This window comes from Anarhichas minor, unplaced genomic scaffold (genome assembly GCF_050575085.1).
Source record: "Anarhichas minor isolate MPS153535 unplaced genomic scaffold, ASM5057508v1 ptg000004l, whole genome shotgun sequence".
Classification (NCBI taxonomy): Eukaryota; Metazoa; Chordata; class Actinopteri; order Perciformes; family Anarhichadidae; genus Anarhichas; species Anarhichas minor.
Window position 1 is genome coordinate 4,846,798 of NW_027466450.1, and position 6,037 is coordinate 4,852,834.

A 6,037-nucleotide genomic window follows, 5' to 3' on the forward strand; every position below is an offset into this window, starting at 1 on the left:
GCTCTTACGTGGTTGATCGACAACGCAATGTCTTTCAATCAGATCCTACATCTTAATAAATCCTGTGTAGAAACCCTCCTTTTCCCCCATGAACTGAATATTGATGTCCATATAGGTTGTTATGATTTAACTATTTCAGGATTACAAACCACCATGTGTGTGCATGCTCCAGCGAGGAGTCATTTAAGAGTGATGAAGAAGAGCAGTCTGAGGTATTGAACACTGCGGCACGCTGAATTCTGAATAGAAAGGAGAGGATGAATGAATCTGATCCCACTGCAAGCCATCAATTATATATAACTTCATCCCCTCTGAGGAAGTCCACCTGTTTAAATAGATGCTGTGATTATTTTACACCCGGGGGCTTTTTGTATCAGTGTGTGTATTAAAGTGAGTGTGTGTGTGTTTTTCATTCTACCTGCACTGATAGTGAATAACAAGCAGTGAAAAACAGCATGAATGTAGTTTTCTGTTGTTAGCAATGGCCCCAAAACAAAAACTTCCACTTTGAAACAATGACCAACTGAATTTAGCAAGTTGATGAGATGAGTAAACGGCTGGGACTTCCCAGATCCAAAATGTAAATACTTATAGGGGGGGGGGGGTTCACAGAGTTTCCCCAACATGGAGAGCAGCCTATTCAAAATACTCTGGTCCACAAACTACCATTTGAACGTTCATACGATCCTGAATATAACTTAACCCTTTCAAATGTCAATGCTATTCTTTTTGAAAGTGAAGCCAATGCGGAAGTGCCTTAAAGTTACATTCTTTGGCCACCAGGGGGTGACTCCTCTGATCGCAAAAAGAAGCCTGGTTGTATCCCGGTCTATGCCGTTACGACCTGGCCTATAGGAGAAAACCTGGCACAACATGAAAAGGGAGAATCCCCTCTTCACAGCTCACAAGAACCCCCAGGAATATGCAGCCCTTTAAAAAGTGTATTATTATAACTTGCAGCTTCAGGGTGGACTAACAGCAAAACAATAAACAAAAGAACCAAAGGCAAACTAACCTTTCAAACAATGAAATAAAAGTCACAATGCTAACCTAACTCCTAACAGAAAAACAGGAGAAAAGTGGGTTTATCAAAATGCTGCCAACCCCTACCAAAACTGGACTGTTTATGTTAATTAACAGAATAGGAACATTTCACAGAGAACATGCTGGCTGTCATTGTGGCTGAAAGTGGAGCGATGAGAGTCAGCAGGGGCCGAGGGGAAGCCGGCCTGTTGAACCTCAAGCTGGAACCAGTCAGCTTCCTGGAACAACCTGCACACCCACACAACAGCAATCATCCATTCAGCCCATCAGCCAAGCTCACCTGCAGCACATCACAGAGAGAGAGAGAGAGAGAGAGAGAGAGAGAGAGAGAGAGAGAGAGAGAGAGAGAGAGAGAGAGAGAGAGAGAGAGAGAGAGAGAGAGAGAGAGAGAGAGATCCACAACACAACATGAGAACATTATACACAAGAAGTGGGTCACAACAATGAGAAAACGACCCTACTTCTCACTCGATTCAGTAAACATTGTTACCGGAGTTTATGGTGTTAATTGCTAGTTTCAAGTCTTTTTTAATACAGCATGATGTTCATTTAGTAAATTATCATTTAGAGTAAAATGTACGATCTAGGGAATGCTTTTGAGCTTGTAAGGTTGCTACCTCTGGCGATAAATATTCAGTTCTCCGTGTTTTTGCTTTACAACTTTGACACTTTCACAGTGTGTTTGCAGTTCATTAAAGTTAATTACAACCTTCTTGGTTACCGAATAATGTCTTACTCAGTGTTCATTTGTACCTAACTCTATCACAAAATGGTGACAGCAGTAATCAAGATGGTGTTGGCCTAAATGTAAAGCTAAGATCTAAACAGTGTCGTCCACAAACAAAGGGTAAGGTCATGGTGATGAAGAGCTATATAGCCTTGTAGGTCATTCTCAGCTAAAAGAAAATAGGAGAATGTTAAAATAATTTTCCCTCTCAACACAAGATTTTCTAGGACAATTGATTTGTTCTTTCATTTTTCATGTGTTTTCAATGATTGTAGAATTGGTCAACTGTTTTCCAGGATGCTTGGAAACCCTGACGTTGCATTGTAATGTAAGAGCCATGTTTTAACAAGGAAGATGAATGCGTGGACGATACTTCTGCATCTATTTAGAATTGTTTTCAAACTGCCCATCACAAGTCCAACAATGTTACAGACGTACAATGCTAAGTCTCTTTTAACATATTTGCAAAGGTCGCTGTTCATTTCCCCCCCCTACCTTCACTCTTGCAAGAGGTTTGGTTTAGACACGAAAAGCCCATGGGCACAGATTGTCGTCATCGTTACATCTTACATCAAGATAAAAGTGAGTTGAAGCATGAGAAACTGGTTTCATTAACAGTTAACTTAAACCACAATTGTGCCTAAACTTAACCACATGCGCAACTCAGGATGCTAGCCCCGTGCTCTAAAGTCCTGCACTTTGTACGTGTCTATCAAAACGTATTTGTCAGAAGAAATAAACATAGCATCTGCAAAGCAGGGTTACGAAATAAGCACCACAATAAAAAAAATTAGATGTTGAATTGAGATGAGTTGAAAGCAACGATTGACGGAAATCAACAGTAGATGTATCTGTTCCTAACCCTCTGACACACGCGTTAATACATTTTTTTCCTGTTCATATCCACCTCCTACAAACAAATCAATAGAAAAAAACAGAGTATTTCTAACAGCAGCTTGATTAATATGTAATACAAAGCTGATAGACGGGCCATCCTGTCATCCGCTCTTTCAGTTTTTGCCATCGGTTGCACTCCTCTTTTTCTTTTCTTGTGCACATATGCACATAGACACACACTCAAGCACGGATATGTGTGAAATATTAAACACCGACTCAGAAAAGGACACACATTTAATGCAGATTTGCTTTCACCATGTCCTGCATGCAGCCAGGAGACGATGAATACTTAATCAGACAAACTGTTTAATAATCTCTTGCTGCAACGCCAGACAAACAATACATATTCCCTCTCCAAGCCATCTCTGGTACCACTGATTTAAATTCATGCGCTGTGCACGCACATATGGCAGAATCATACAGTATTCAGGATAGAGAACAGAGGTATTAGCTCTTCTGATGTCTCTCTGTGTTCTGCCCGGGGTTTTCCGAGAGGCATCTCAAATATTCTCAAACATCCATCAATGCCTGAAAGGGTCAAAGACCATCCACCATCACACACACACACACACACATGCAGCATACAGACACACACACATGCAGCATACACACACACACACACACACACACACACACACACACACACACACACACACACACACACACACACACACACACACAGCATACACACACACACAGACACACACACACACACACACACACACACACACACACACACACACATGCAGCATACACATTCAATTAGTTTCTTTCTTGCTCCTGGAGTTTCCTTTAATCACATTTTTTTTCTATTTATCTCTTTCTCAGAGGCCAGCAGAAGAAGTGTGATTCAGAGGCAGCCTTTGTGTGTGTGTGTGTGTGTGTGTGTGTGTGTGTGTGTGTGTGTGTCCCCTCAAGGGCTCCTAGTCTTGACGAGGAATGTATTCTTGAGGCTTCCTGTAGCACGAGCATTTGTGTGTGGGGGAGCCTTGCAGAATCTGATAAGATGGTCGCTCTGTAGTGCTCACAATATTGCTCTGCCCTCATGTTTTGCAAATATCGAAGAGAAGGAAGGAGGGATAACGAATGCAATCAAAACAGCTAATTATTGGTAATCATTGTTGTGTCAAGACAGATGATTTGGATCATTTTTTTAACATTAATGGAAACAAATGACGCTGAAGCAATGTTCTCTTTTCCTGCTTGTTGGGCCGGCCTCTTCTCACTCAGTCTCCTGTGAATATGGCTGAGGGCACCTGCTGACTGCCACTACTGAAGACCTCATTCATTAACCTGCATTTGGACACAAAACAATCTGTCAGCGCGTGTGTGCACACACGTTTTGCACATACAAACACATACCGCAGCAGCAAACGCATGTGTCCAAATTAGCATAAGTTACATCAGACGTGTAACATCCCTTCACACACACAAAGATATATGAGACACACATTCATAAGGCTGCTCTGCAAACATCAAATAGAAGCTTGTTTTTTTTCTTCTCCCGGCCCTCTACTGAGCTTGCACTGTAACAAGATTTAGTGTAATTTCATGTATCAATTCTCATTGTATTGTAAATTTCATTGTATTCATTTTAATAGAATTCAAAAGAAATACTCACCAGTTCTTACTGGTATTTAAGTGAAGGTACAATGGAACAATCAGGCATTTTAGATGAAAGGAGAAATAAATTAGACACCGTGTGATAATGTTTGTACCTTGTAGGTACACACAAACACACAAACACACACACACACACACACACACACTTTCTTTGCATGCTGTCCTACCGCTTTGTTGATGTGAGGAGGAGTAGGAAGTCGGAAAGAGAAAATTACAGCAGCCTCTGCTGTTGCATACAACTAAATAACTTCCTCACCATTCACTGCTTCAAAGCCTCCTCAGCTTTTGACTCTTTATTCACCACAGTTTCCCTGTCCCCCAGAGCACCTACCCGGCTCATGTTCTACAGAAATTCTGCACAAAGAATCTACAACCACGGCTAAAATGAATGCTGGTCATCATCTTCTGCTTATGCCTTATCCTTGGGTACCATCCATTTGCTGGTTCCAGCACCTGGTGCATTGCCAAAATATATAAAAATATATGTATATACATGTATATATACAGTATATATATACATAACTTTTCTCCCTTCTTGTAGTCTAGGTGTAGAGGCTTTGTTGTTGTTTGTGATGCTCAGTATTTAGATTTAATGCACTGACCTGTAAATACATTCTGAAGTAATTGATTGTCATCAAAATAATACAAAAACGTTCTGAATCTGATAAAGTGCATCCATCCATCCATTATCTTTGACTGCTTATCCTTTTCAGGGTTTCAGTGGAGCCGGACCCAGCTGAGATGGGGTGAAGGCAGGCTACACCCGGGACAAACTCAAGCAGCCAACATCCATTTTATAATTCACACCCGTGCTTATCCTACTGTGGCCTGTCAAAATGTCTTCTGTGATCATCTCTGTGTGAAGGTCTATTCATGCTTAACACCTGAGGTTTTCACACCATTATACAGTTGTACAATATTTGTTGTTTTATATCACATTGAGCACCATAAGAGTCTCATTATCAAGACCTGGTTATGGTTACTAGCATCAGTCACTTGTGAAGTTGCACTCAACAGTTTACGGTCACTATGTGGCTAAAATGTGTTTAGCACTTCGCAGAAGTGGTTTTCCTGTAGTTGAGCACTGTACGTGTGCTTCTTATATTCTGTTCATGACATGACTGAGGAAAAGGAAATAAGAAAAGGGATTACTAATGATATATTTATTAAAGTTTATTTTCAGGAAGGAGTGAGTTTCAATTCTCAATGTTCCAATTGTATGATTCTCGTGTGAATTAATGTTTCTTTGCTCCTCAAACTTACAACACGTAGCTAAGTTCTGAGCAGGCAAACCATCTACCTAATCAGGAAATAAGCACTTCCTTTTCTCTGTGCCTCTTCCTCAAATACGTTTCAGAGGTGATGCTGAACTTTCAGTCAGTCTTTGTCAGTCTGATGGTCATCATGTTCAACCGAGACCAAGCAGCTCTTCTCTCCATTCAACTATTAGTTATGTGCCAAGTCTTTGCAGGTACAGTGGACATTTGTGTTTGTTATGCATGCTAATTCTGTAAATGTAATTATAGATTATATTTGTATTGATTGGTTGTTTCCTCCAATGTTAGAGATTGATCCAGTTGAGCACAGGGATAAGCTGGTGTCCAGGGGAGACTCCGTCATCCTCACCTGCAACATATCCAAGACAGATGTAACGCAAATCAGATGGACCAGAGGCGAATCTGTTTTTGTGTTTTCAATCTTAATTAATAATACTTTTTCAAATTTCACCTCTCAGAAAATAACAAT